This window comes from Pongo abelii, chromosome 13, assembly GCF_028885655.2.
Source record: "Pongo abelii isolate AG06213 chromosome 13, NHGRI_mPonAbe1-v2.0_pri, whole genome shotgun sequence".
In the NCBI taxonomy this organism is placed as follows: Eukaryota; Metazoa; Chordata; class Mammalia; order Primates; family Hominidae; genus Pongo; species Pongo abelii.
The window spans coordinates 83,529,730-83,543,517 of record NC_071998.2 but is presented as its reverse complement, the minus strand read 5'-3'; the positions used below and the strand labels follow the sequence as shown (position 1 = coordinate 83,543,517).

General features: G+C 42.8%; 1 long non-coding RNA gene across 2 annotated transcripts; it reads right to left on the bottom strand.

The window, feature by feature from the left end:
• Window positions 1-1,181: 1,181 nt before the first annotated feature.
• On the bottom strand, window positions 1,182-13,708 carry LOC129047917 (uncharacterized). Of its 2 annotated transcripts, none has more exons than XR_008509801.2 (6): window positions 13,427-13,708; window positions 13,199-13,299; window positions 10,930-11,049; window positions 8,529-8,650; window positions 4,465-4,562; window positions 1,182-2,609 (listed from the first exon to the last, which is right to left on the bottom strand). It is a non-coding gene; the product is annotated as an uncharacterized LOC129047917 (long non-coding RNA). The 2 variants fall into 2 exon arrangements; XR_008509803.2 differs by having other exon boundaries at window positions 13,535-13,708.
• Window positions 13,709-13,788: the final 80 nt, after the last annotated feature.

The window sequence follows — 13,788 nt, the reverse complement described above, 5'->3', positions numbered from 1 at the left end:
ATGACTCCTGTCTCCAGATGAAGAAACAAAAGGTCCAACACAAGTAAAGACAGAAGATTTAAACCCAAGTCTGAGTCAGCATTTGAAAGGAAAATAAAGAATGGTTGCTGAGGTGGTTGAGAGTTTGTTTCCTAGGTCTGAAGCTCCATCTCCTGTCTCTCTTGGATGCTGGACAAGAGCCGGTGGAATTTTTTCTTTCTAATCAGGGCATTTTTATTGCAACACACACATGTATAAAATTGCAATGTATTTCATATATCCTTCAATGGGCTTGAAATATTAATTTCCCAGCTATTTAACATAAAATTGATCATAGGAGCTCAGAAATTGGAGAACAAGGAGTAATGAGTGAAACAGTGAATTATACACCCCAGGGCTGCTGTCTACCTCCACTTCCAGGGCAGGTGGAGAACAGTCACTATGGCGGGGAATTATGTCTTTGGCAAAATTCACACTGTCCCATGTCTCCTAAATAAAAATCATCTATTAAATCTTGCAACACAGCCGTTTTCTTTCAAACAGGGAGTCTTGGGGATTTCCCATACTTAGAATTAAATTAAAACAATCTATTCTATCCCGCCAGATGTTCTGCTTTTGTATCTGGACTATGTGAAATTGTGAGGAGAAGCAGCATTTCTGCCAAGTGCCAACACGTTTTAAACACTGAAGCAAAATAGGCTCTAATTTGCTTTAAGACTCAATATTTTTTATTCAGCAGGTAAGTTTTTAGATTCTTAGACTAATGGCAAAGAACACATCCCAATTCTTAGCCTTCTTTTTACCACTGGCTACACTAATACAATTTTAAGCACATTTTAACATGTAGCTGGTAAGGTATCCTCCTAGTCCACACACCTGGGGTTTTAGCACATTTAATTTCTTCTACAACTTCCCTTCTAGATATGGCCCACTATCTTCCTCATGGCAAAACTTGTTTATGACAAATCTTTTATGACACTGAGTACCACTGCTTATGACACTCAGAATTCATGGTTTTGAGATTTAGAAGTCTTTTCTTCCAAACTATTATTTCTGCTGAGACCTTCAAAGTCCATTTTAAGACTCAATGTACTATCTCCATAGATTTCTCCCACCCCCTCCTCTAGGGCAGTGTTCTGTGTGGGAAATGCGTGAGGGGAAAAGAAAAGGCGCAGACAATACTTTTAAGGGTAAACAGCCTTTATCCCAAGTATACGGCAATACACATATAAGCAAATGATATAATAAGCAAATTGCAATGGGAAGGGGAGACGGGAAAAGATATATATGTATATATATATTTACACTCACCAGACTATGGAGGATTCATCACCAGGCCAGGAAGCAACAGCCTGGGCTCCAGAGTCAGCCACCAGTCTGTGCACAGACGAGGAGAGGTCTCATGAGGCTTTGGCGCGGTCTGGGACCCTAGCTCTTTTTGTAACGAGTTGCTTGGCATGAGGCCCAGTCATGAGGGCCCTTTGCGACTGGGCTCAAGGAACACAAAAAGGTCAACTTGTTTTTGTGATTATCTGTTGTTTTTCAGTAAGTAACACATAGGAATAGTTTGAAATAGAGATTTCTCCGAAACAGGGCGGGATAAATGCCTCAAGGGACTCACACAACCTGTTCCCAGACTTGGTGACCATTGTTTGTGTCCACATTCAATTGAGTTCAAATTTAATATTTAACTTTTCCTCCACAGGGAGGAAGTGAGGATGTCAGCCGGGAAAAAAGGAATGACTGGATATGAAAAACATACTGGCCAATGTCAAACTAGACCAAAGCATTCTTTGAGTTTTGCCAACTTCATGAGTTTTGAGTTTTGAGTTTACTAAAACTCATGAGAATGACTTTACTCAATTTCAGTACAAGCCAAGGACTCCAGGTATCAGAGGTGAGAGAATTGAAATATGAAGTGAGACTATATGAAATATAAATGGAAAATTCTTTTTTTTTTTTGAGATGGAATCTTGCTTGTTGCCCAGGCTGGAGTGCAGTGGTGCCATCTTGGCTCACTACAACCTCTGTCTCCCAGGTTCAAGTGATTCTCCTGCTTCAGCCTCCTGAGTAGCTGGGACTACAGATGCCTGCCACCACGCCCAGCTAATGTTTGTATTTTTAGTAGAGACGGGGTTTCACCATGTTGGCCAGGCAGGTCTTGAACTCCTGACCTTGTGATCCACCTGCCTCGGCCTCCCAAAGTGCTGGGTTTACAGGTGTGAGCCACCGCGCCCGGCAGAAAATTCTTTAGTTCAGCATCAAAGCAGGAATTATTACAGCATTTATGGATATTTAATTTTATTTGATACACTTGGATGCAACTTTACTCATCACCATTTTTAAACCCACATTTAAAAGTTTTAAAATTTGGGTAGAGACAGAAAGAGGAGGTTGAGTTGGAGATGCTGGGGCAGTCAGCAGCTCAGTCATCGGTGCTTGTGGGCTTTGTTTGATCTGGGCCTTGACTCTCTCTGGAAAGGGAGGCTTTGACGTCAAGAGGGAGCCGCTGCCACCCATAGTTCTGAGCTTGAAGTTGCTAGGACTTCTTTCAAACTTGTGTGCTGAAGAGACTCAGATGTTGGCCTCAGCTCCTAGCCTGAATTTAGCAGATCGGCCCATGAAAAATCCTATATTGAGACAAAGCAAAGGATCTGTCAGAAAGCAACACCTATTGTCCTGGGCTTGACACCAAGGAAGAGGACAGGTAGTGGAAATCCTGCAATCTGAAAAGCAGACAGAAAGGTGACAAAGCAGCTGAAGACATGTGGTGGAGAGAGGAATAACAATCCAGCTCCTCCATCTAGAAAGGAGAGTAAGAACTACTAGTAGCTTAATAGAAGACCAAGGATCAGAATTCCCCGATGAAGACTGTTTGTAAGAAGAAAGAGGACAGGGTTATAACTCATCAGCAACTGCCTGGCAAGCCATGCAAGATAAGGGGACTAACAAAACTTTTCCAAATAATCAAATTGGAGCTCTAGTTTATCAAGTCCCATCTTACTTTAAGATCTCAAGTTACGGCCGGGTGCAGTGGCTCACACCTGTAATCCCAGCACTTTGGGAGGCTGAAGCGGGTGGATCACCTGAGGTCACAAGACCAGCCTGGCCAACATGGTGAAACCTTGTCTCTACTAAAAGTACAAAAAAATTAGCCGGGCATGGTGGTGGGCAACTGTAATCCCAGCTACTCGGAAGGCTGAGGCAGGAGAATCGCTTGAACCCGGGAGGCAGAGGTTGCAGTGAGCCAAGATCACACCATTGCACTCCAGCCTGGGCAACAAGAGTGAAACTCTACCTCAAAAAAAAAAAAACACAAAAACAAAAATCTGAAGCTAACCAGAATGATGCCAGAGCCAAATGCAGTGAGCTGCCATCAGCAAGTATTCTTCCCTAACCACCAAACCACTGGGTTCCTGATATGGTTTGGATCTGTGTCCCCGCCCAAATCTCATGTAGAATTGTAATCATCAATGTTGGAGGTGGGGCCTGCTGGGAAGTGATTGGATCATGGGGGCGGATTTCCTTCTTGGTGCTGTTCTTGTGATAGTGAGTGAGTTCTCATGAGATCTGGTTGTTTAAAAGTGTGTGGCATCTCCTCGCCTTCTTCCTGCTCCTGTCATGTGAAGTGCTCGATCTCTCTTTGCCTTCCAACATGATTGTAAGTTCCCTCTCCAGAGGCCTTCCCAGAAGCTGATGCCACCATGCTTCCTATACAGCCTGTGGAACTGTGAGCCAATTAAACCTCATTTCTTTATAAGTTACCTAGTCTCAGGTATTTCTTTATGGCAATACAAAAATGGACTAATATACTTCCTATTGCCTTTAATCCTTTAGATAAGAAAATAAAGACATTTGAACATAAAATCTAAAGTGCAGATATAGGCCAGATGCAGTGGCTCATGCCTGTAATCCCAGCACTCTGAGAGGTCGAGGCAGGTGGATCATTTAAGGTCAGGAGTTCAAGACCAGCCTGGCCAACATGGTGAAACCCCATCTCTACTAAAAATACAAAAATTAGCCAGGTGTAGTGGCACATGCCTGTAATCCCAGCTACTTGGGAGGCTGAGGCATAAGAATTGCTTAAACTCAGGAGGCAGAGGTTGCGCTGAGCCAAGATCATGCCATTGCACTCCAGCCTGGGCAACAAAAGCAAAATTCCATCTCAGAGTGAGACCCTGTCTCAAAAAAACAAAAAGTGCAGATATAAAATAAAGTACTTATGTTTAAATTTAATTATGTTTACAGATAGTTGTCAATTGGTCTGAAACCAATTCACCAGGGAATTAATCTATTTGCATAGAATTGCTTATTAATGTAAAAAATACACCCAGGTGTGGTGGCTCATGCCTGTAATCCCAGCACTTTGGGAGGCTGAGGGAGGCAGATCACTTGAGATCAGGAGTTTGAGACCAGCCTGGTCAACATGGTGAAACCCCGTCTCTACTAAAAACACAAAAATTAGCTGGGCATGGTGGCATGTACCTGTAATCCCAGCCACTTGGGAGGCTGAGGCAAGAGAATCACTTGAACCTAGGAGGTGGATGTTCCAGTCAGCTGAGATCACGCCACTTCACTCCAGCCTGGATGGTACAGCAAGACTTTGTCTCAAAAAACAAACAAACTATATATATATGTACACACACACATAATTAGACTTCATCTCATCTGCTTTATGTGTTGCTTTATATGTTGGGTGCACTGTGATGTAACGGTAGCATCAGTACAACTTAAAGTAACTAAATTAATAATTGTACTTGATATTAAATGTTCTCAACTGAGTAACTTTTAGGTGAAACCATTCATGTTTAGACCTAGGGACTGGTAAAAGAACCAACTTTTTCTATTGCTGGGTTGAGGAAAATAGTAATATAAGATTATCAATCATGGACAGTAAATTGCTGAAAGTTGCTGAATCAGATTATAAGCATCTAGCTAAGGATATAAAGATTGAGAAGTAGGTAAACATCTAAATATCTAGTATACTAGAAACACCCAAGACGGTAATATGCCAACAACTTGATGTACTGTAAAATAAAAAGATGAAGTTTTCCTAATAGTTGCATTTTAGTAAACTGTACAATGATGAAGGTGGAAAGGGCACTTGGGGCTCATTAGAATGAGGCACAGTATACCCCAATAGTATTCTTTCTTAAATGCAGTGGATACGTGTCTGCCAACAAATACACCAAAACCATTTTTACAGAAACATTATTTAATAGTGACTCAACAGCTTTCAAAATACACTTTTGTATTATAGCACTACACAAGCTATTCTTTTTTTTTTTTCGAGACAGAGTCTTGCTCTGTCCCCCAAGCTGGAGTGCAGTGGTGCCATCTCAGCTCACTGCAACTTCCGCCTCCTGGGTTCAAGCAATTCTCGTGCCTCAGCCTCCCAAGTAGCTGGGATAACAGGCATGTGCCACCACACTTGTCTAATTTTTGTATTTTTAGTAGAGATGGGGTTTTGCCATGTTGGCCAGGCTGGTCTCAAACTCCTGAGCTCAGGTGATCCGCCTCCCTCAGCCTCCAAAAGTGCTGGGCTTACAGGTGTGAGCCACCATGCCCCACCTGCACAAACTATTCTTATGGTGATCTGGCCTCATTGTTTCTGCAAAGTTTGCTTTGGGAAGAGGACACTTACTTTGGGGAGTTGTATAATGTGAAAATTTTAAGTAACTAGGGAAGAAAGAGCCATGTAGATACATGTAATAAACTTGTAGCATATGTAAAGTTTTCTTGTTCTTTATCCTACAAGAATGAGATATTTTAGTATGAATTTGCTGAATGTAAGAGCGTGGACTTGTTTTTTATACTATGGCCTACTTTTAAAGGTCCAAAACAAATTTTTAAAAAGTTTGCCCTTGTGCTAAAGTGCCAGTGTCTGTATATTATACTTGATTTGGTTGTAAACTATATTTCCAAGTAAATCCTAGTGTAATAAGTTTTAGAGGTAAAAAGTCTTCAGCTGCTAAAACACTATTTGTAGGAGATGTGAAATGTAGTATAGGACAATTTTTTTTTCCTTCTCTAAGCCCAAAGATGAACTACTAACGGGTCCCTCCAACCTTAAAGGTTCCCTTTGGCTTTCACCAAGTCTTACAACCTATGATACAAAGATAGTTCAGAGTATGGTGCCAGCAGTGTTTGTTCTTCATTTGGTCAAGAATAAGCTCAACCTAGGGCACCACTTACGCAAAAGATGTAAACTCCTGCATAATACCTTGATAGGATGTTTCAACAACCTTAAGGGTAAATGCTATATATAAATTTACCCAATAGCAGGTTAAAAGAAAAAAGTATGTGGGTAAATCTAAAAATTCTGATTGTAACAAAAAGCTGGTTCTTTGAAACAATAAAATTCATAGAACATTAGTGAGATTAACCAAGAAAAGAAGAGAGAAGATCCAAATAAGCTCAATTAGAAATGAAGCAGGAGGTATTACAACTGATATCACAGAAATATGAAAGATTTAAAGGCTATCTTGAACACTTGTATATGCAGAAACAAGAAAACCTAGAGAAAATGGATAAACTCCTGGAAATGTACAACCCTCCTAGATTAAATAAGGAAGAAACAGAAACCTGGAAGAGACCAATAACAAGCAGTGAGATTGAAGCAGTAATTTAAAAAAATTGCCAACAACAAAAAAAAGTCCAGGACCAGATGGATTCACAGATAAATTCTAGCAGACATTCAAAGAATTGGTACCAATCTTACTGAAACTATTCAAAAGATAGACACAGAGGAACTCCTCCCAAACTCATTCTATGGAGCCACTATCACCCTACTCCCAAAACCAGGAAAGGACATAAGAAAAAAGAAAACTACAGACCAATATCCCTGATGAATATAGATGCAAAAATCCTCAACAAAATACTAGCTAACTGAATCCAGCAGCATATCAAAAAGATAATACATCATGATCAAGTGGGTTTCTTCCCAGTGATGGGATGGTTTAACATATGCAAGTCAATAAATGTGATACATCATATAAACAGAATTAAAAACAAAAACCATATGGTCATCTCAATAGATGTAGAAAAAGCATTTGATAAAATCCAGTATCCCTTTATAATAAAAACCTGCAGCAAAATAGGCATAGAAGGGACTTACCTGAAAGTAGTAAAAGCCGTATATGACAAACCCATATGCAACATCATACTGAATGGGGGAAAGTCAAAAGCATTCCTCTGGAGAACTGGAACAAGACAAGAATGCCCTCTCTCACCACTTCTATTCAACATAGTAGTGTAAATCCTGGCCAGAGCAATCAGAGAAAAGAAAGAAATGAAAGGCATCCAAATTGGAAAAGAGGAAGTAAAACTCTTGCTATTTGCCAATGATGAATGTATACTTAGAAAACTCTAAAGACTCATTCCAAAAGCCCCTAGATCTAAAAAACAAATTCAATAAAGTCTCAGGATACAGAACCCATGTATACAAATCAGTAGTACTGCTATATACCAACAATGACCAAGTTGAAAATCAAATCAGATCAAGAACTCAATCCATTTTACAACAGCTGCAAAAATAAAATACTTAGGAATATACTTAACCAAGGAGGAGAAAAATCTATACAAGGAATACTACAAAACACTGCTGAAAGAAATCACAGATAACAGAAACAAATGGAAACACATCTCATGCTCACGGATGGGAAAAATCAATATTGTGAAAATGACCATACTGCCCAAAGCAATCTACAGATTCAATTCAATTCCCACCAAAATATTATCATCATTCTTCTAGAAAAAGAAAAAGATATCATCATCATCTAGAAAAAACAATCCTAAAATTCATATGAAACCAAAAAAGAGCCTGCATAGCCAAAGCAATACTAAGTGAAAAGAACAAATTTGGAGGCACCACATTACCTGACTTCAAATCATACTACAAGGTTATAGTTACCAAAACAGCATGGTTCTGGTATAAAAATAGGCATGTAGGACAGGTGCAGTGGCTTACGCCTGCAATCCCAGCACTTTGGGAGGCCGAGGTGGGCAGATCACAGGGTCAGGAAATCAAGACCATCCTGGCTAACATGGTGAAACTCCGTCTCTACCAAAAATACAAAAAATTAGCTGGGTGTGGTGGCAGGCGCCTGTAATCCCAGCTACTGGGGAGGCTGAGGCAGGAGAATCGCTTGAACCCAGGAGGCAGAGGTTGCAGTGAGCCGAGATTGCACCATTGCACTCCAGCCTGGGAGACAGAGCAAGACTCTGTCTAAAAAAAAAAAGAAAAATAGGCATGTAGACCAATGGAACAGAATATAGAACCCAGAAATAAAGCCAAATACTCACAGCCAATTGATATTTGACAAAACATACAAAAACATAAACTGAGGAAAGGACACTCTATTCAATAGATGGTGCTGGGAAAACTGGCAAGCCACATGTAGAAGAATGAAACTGGATCCCCATCTCTCACCTTATACAAAAATCAATTCAAGATGGTCAAACACTTTGTATTAGTCTGTTCTCACATTGCTATAAAGAAATACCTGAAACTGGGTAATTTATAAAGAGAAGAGGTTTAATTGGCTCACGGTTCCACAGGCTTTAGAGGAAGCATGATGCTGGCATCTGCTCGGCTTCTGAGGAGGCCTTAGGAAACTTTCAATCATGGCAGAAGGCAAAGGGGAAGCAGGCACAGGCATGTCTTGCATGGCTGGAACAGAAAGAAGAGAGAGAGAGATGGTGGGGAGGTATCACACACTTCTAAACAACCAGATCTCCTGAGAACTCTATCATGAGAACAGCACCAAGGGGATGGTGCTAACCCATTCATGAGAAAGCCACCCACATGACTCAGTCACCCTTCATCAGGCTCCACTTCCAACACCGGGGATTACAATTCAACATGAGATTTGCTGCGGACCCGGACACAGATCTAAACAATATCAGACTTAAATCTAAGACCTGAAACTATAAAAATTCTAGAAGATAACATCGGAAAAACTCTTTTGGACATTGGCTCAGGCAAAGAATTCATGACTAAGACCCCAAAAGCAAATTCAACAAAAACAAAGATTAATGGGACCTAATTAAACTAAAAAGCTCTGCACAGCAAAAGAAATAATCAGCAGAGTAAACAGACAACCCACAGAGTGGGAGAAAATACTTGCAAACTGCATCCAACAAAGGTCTAGTATCCAGAATCTACAAGGAACTCAAACAAATCAGCAAGAAAATAATAACAATAATAATCATCATCATCATCATCATCATCATCATCATCATCATCATCCCATCCAAAAGTGGGCAAAGGACATGAATAAACATTCCTTGAAAGAAAATATACAAATGACCAACAAACATGAAAAAATGCTTAACATCACAGATCATCAGGGAAAAGCAAATTAAAAAAACAGTGAGATGAAACCTTACTCCTGAAAGAATGGCCATAATTAAAAAGCCAAAAAACAACAGATGTTGACATGGATGTGGTGAAAAGGGAACACTTTTACACTGCTGGTGGGAATGTAAATTAGTACAACCACTATAGAAAACAGTGTGGAGAGTCCTTAAAGAACTGAATGTAGAACTACCATTTGATTTGGCAATCCCACTACTGGGTACCTACCCAAAGGAAAACAAGTCATTATATGAAAAAGACACATACACACGCAGTACAATTCACAGTCGCAAAGACATGGAACCAACCTAAGTGCCCATCAACCAACGAATGGATAAAGAAAACGTGGTACATATACACCACAGAATACTACTGAGCCTTAAAAAGGAATGAAGTAATGTCTTTTGCAGCCACTTAGATGGAGCTGGAGGCCATTGTTCTAAGTGAAGTAACTCAGGAATGGAAAACCAAATATTGTATGTTTTCATTTATAAGTAGGAGCTAAACTATGAGGATGCAAAGGCACAGAGTGATATAATGGACTTTTGACTCGGTGGCGAAGGTTGGGAGGGGGTGAGGGATAAAAGAGTACATATTGGGTACAGTGTACACTGCTCGAGTGACGGGTGCACCAACATCTCAGAAACCACCACTAAAGAACTTATTCATGTAACCAAAACCACCTATACCCCCAAAACCATCTAAATTAAAAAAAATTTAAATTCTGATTGTTAATGACCTATTTTCTCATTTGGCACATTTTTTGATGTTTATAAGCAGACAGCTAAGTTGTATTTCTCCAAATAAATTCAGATGAAATAATATTGCCCAAGTTAAATACTGATATCCTAAAGACAAGTTTACATAGCACTTAATGTACATAATATAAATTTGAAGCATAAAATTAGAAAAATAAAATTTTCTCCCCTCCTTTCAAAAAAGTTTTAAAATTTAATTGTACCAAGAACTTTAGCAGCAGATTCAGTAATAAAGGTCATGGAGATTTAGGAAGATATTTGAAATATTGAAATGTAATTTAATCTGTATTAACTAGTTTCCTAAATATAAAAGCATCTCAGATAATCAAATTTTGATATTTATTCAAGAAAAGAAAGACTATGTCACTGATCACTGTAAATATGTGGGGATTTTTTGTAATTTTACCTTGAGGCTAGTTTTCTTTTGATTTTACAGATCTCTTAAAACATACATACACACATACACATGGACACAGACAAGCACACACAAACACCTGCACATTTGCACACACTTGCACATTCATGTGACATGTGCACACATATGGACATGCACAGACATGCACGTGTGTGCACATGCCGGGCAGTGTGAAGGTGATAGATTATTTCAACAACTCTTCTATCAAGACAATACCAACTGTTATGCCAATCTGGGAATTCATGGGACAATTTTTAAAGGCAAAAATTTAGGCTGGCATGGTGGCTCATGCCTGTTGTCCCAACACTTTAGGAGCTGAAGTGGGAGGACTGCTTGAGGCCAGAAGTTTGAGACCAGCCTGGGCAACACAGCGCAACCTCTTCTCTATAAAAAAATCAGCTGGGTGTGCTGGCACCCACCTGTAGTCACAGTTACTCAGGAGGCTGAGACATGAGGATCGCTTGAGCCCAGGAGTTAGACAGGCTGTAGTGTGCTATGATCACACCATTCCACTCCAGTCTGGGTGACAGAGAGAGATCCTATCTCAAAAAAAATTTTTTTTAACAATAAGCATTTTTAGATTTTGGGGAGTTCCTTTCAAAATTCAAAATTTTAAGTAATAATACACTTATCGAGCTTCTGTATTTATCAACCTCGATTTCTTTTGCAGTGGCTTTCCATTATGAAAGATGAAGGTTTAGCTGATTAAGGCTACTTGTCTTCTTCCTAATTTGCTGTGCTTATATTATTATACTCACTTTTCCTATAGGTTAACTAGATTTAAGCAATATGCTTGAACTTGAATTTCTTCTTCTGTAAACTTAGACTGTATTAACTGCCACACCACGATGTGAATGAGGGTCTTAGCTCCCCTACCCTACCCTCTTTCCCCCCAGCTTCTGTATCTTATCTTCTTCCAGTTAGACACGTATTTATTTTTTTACTGATAGACTTTTTTTTCATTTTTAACAGCTGGCATTTTTTACATGCTACATATTTCACCCATTGTCAGTAAATCTGTAGAGTTGTGTAACCATCACTGCAATATAGTTTTAGAATATTTCCATCAGTCCAGTATACTTTTATTTCTCTATTGCCAAAGTAAATATCATTTAATCCAGTCCTCTAACCATATTTGAGTTTTCCGGGTTTCATCTATAAATTGATTGAATACGTAACACCAGAGTCCTATTAATACATTGTCTTGAAACATGTCCAGGGTAAAACTAAAGGCACAGAATTAATCAGAAAGCATTCCATTGAAAGTACCGATCAATAGAGTGAAATTAGACTTCAACAGCTGCAGCCTGTTACCGCCTAAGGGTAGGTTGTATGAGGACTCACGAGGACCTGTTGTTGAGGTTAGGACGAAATGTTTGGCTAAATTCCCTTGAGAACACCACGCTGTCCTGGGATAGAAAGCCAGGCTCTGGTCATTGCCCACTCCCGCCTTCCCTCCCACCTCCCGCCCTTCTGATCCCATTAATTGCTCTTTTTGGCGGGGTCGAGTTGTGTCAAAGCAGACACAGTCTGCTCGGTATGGCCGTATTTTTGTGAGCGGAGCTGCTTCTGTGAGCGCTGCCTCCTTGCAGCATCTCTGCACTCACGCGTGGAGTCGCCGAGAAGCTGCCCGGCGGCTCCAGCAGCCTCCACGCCTAGAGGGCTGCGCGTCCGGGATCGCAGCGCCTTAGCGTCTCTTTCCCGCCTTCCTCCGCCTTCCCGCCAGCGAGCGCGTGGCGTCCCGGAGGTGCGGGGTTGACCAGGGTGCACCCCTCTACTCCTAAGCCAACCTAGGCAGGGGCCTTCCAGTTTCTGCCGCAGCATTTCCAGCCCCTCGAGCCCCTGCAGCTCCTCACGGTAGCTCAGCAGCCAGCCCAGGGCATCCTCTTCCGGGGCTAGCGCGCACTCCCTCGGCTCTGCTTGCCGTCCCTCGGTGTCCTTCTGCCCCTGGCAGACGCTCTCACACCACCCTCCCTTCATTTCCCCTGCCGGGCGGGGCTCGCCATTCAGCTCCCTGTGCTCAGTCTGACCCCTCAGCCTGCTGTACCCGCAGGCTCTGCGGAATGAGCCCGGGCCCCCCAGCCCTTGCCCTCCCGGCCGCCACCACGTCCCTCCTCCCGCCTGGAGCTTCCAGGGCCCTGCCGCGGGCCCCTGCATCTCCCGCCAGGCCGTCTCTCTCCGTCTCCGTCTCCTGCAGCCCAGCTCCGCCTCATTCTCCATTCCTCGCCCAGAACCCTGGACATTCTGTCCGCGGTCGCCGCCTGCGGTTCCTCCACGTCACGCAGGCAGACGCCAGGCTCCGCCAGCTCACAGAACTGCTCTTGCCGAGCCCCGAACGCCTCCACTTGGTTGACCTTGGCAGCCAGCCCGACCCTCCTCTGTCCTGACTTTGGGGCCGCTGCCTCCCGCCAGCGCTGTCTTTGCCTGGTTTCAGGGCCCGCACCGCCTTTGCCGGTACAGCCTCACGGCCCGACCCCTGGCCTCCAGACCCCAGGATCTCCCCCTACACACCGGCCCCTGCCCAGGCCACCCGTGTCAGCTCGGGGCACCTCTATCCTTGCACTTGTTCAGACCTCCAGTGACCTCTGAGTCTTCTCTCTCCCCGTGTTTTCACATCCCACCCTCCAGCGTCCTCCTTTCTCAAGATGGATCTAGATTCCAACCCCCTCTCATCCCCCACGGTGCTACCTGCCAGTTCTCTCTGCCTCTAGGGTGTCCTTGCTTCCCCTCCTGGGCCTGGCTGGGATCCTTGTAATGTGGTGTGTGTGCTCCCGACGGCTGGCTTCCATCTAGGAAAAGGCCAACATCAGGAAGCGGCCTAGGAGGCCGCCTGGCCCACGACCTTTCTAACCCATGTCCACCTACTCCCATCCTCCTCCCGGTAATCATGGCTCCCCCTCCCCCCACCCTTCAAACCTGCCTCCAGTTCCCCTCCAGGGCCTTTGCACCGGTTAGTCCTTGTCTTAGCTCAGGGTGCCGTAACAGAATCCAGACGGGGCAACTTAACAGAAACGCATTTCTCACAGCTCTGGAGGCTGGAAGTCCAAGATCAAGGTGCCTATAGATTCCATGGCTGGTGAGGCTTCTCTCCTTGGCTTGCAGATGGTGTCCTTCTGGCTGTGTCCTCTCATGGGAGAGGCGAGAGGGGAGGGGGAGAGAGAGAGAGAGAGAGAGAGGGAGGGGGAGAGAGAGAGAGAGAGGGAGCGGGGGAGGGGAGCTATTCCTAGGGCTTCTTCCTGTTCCTATAAGGACACAGTTCTATTGGATCAGAGCCCACC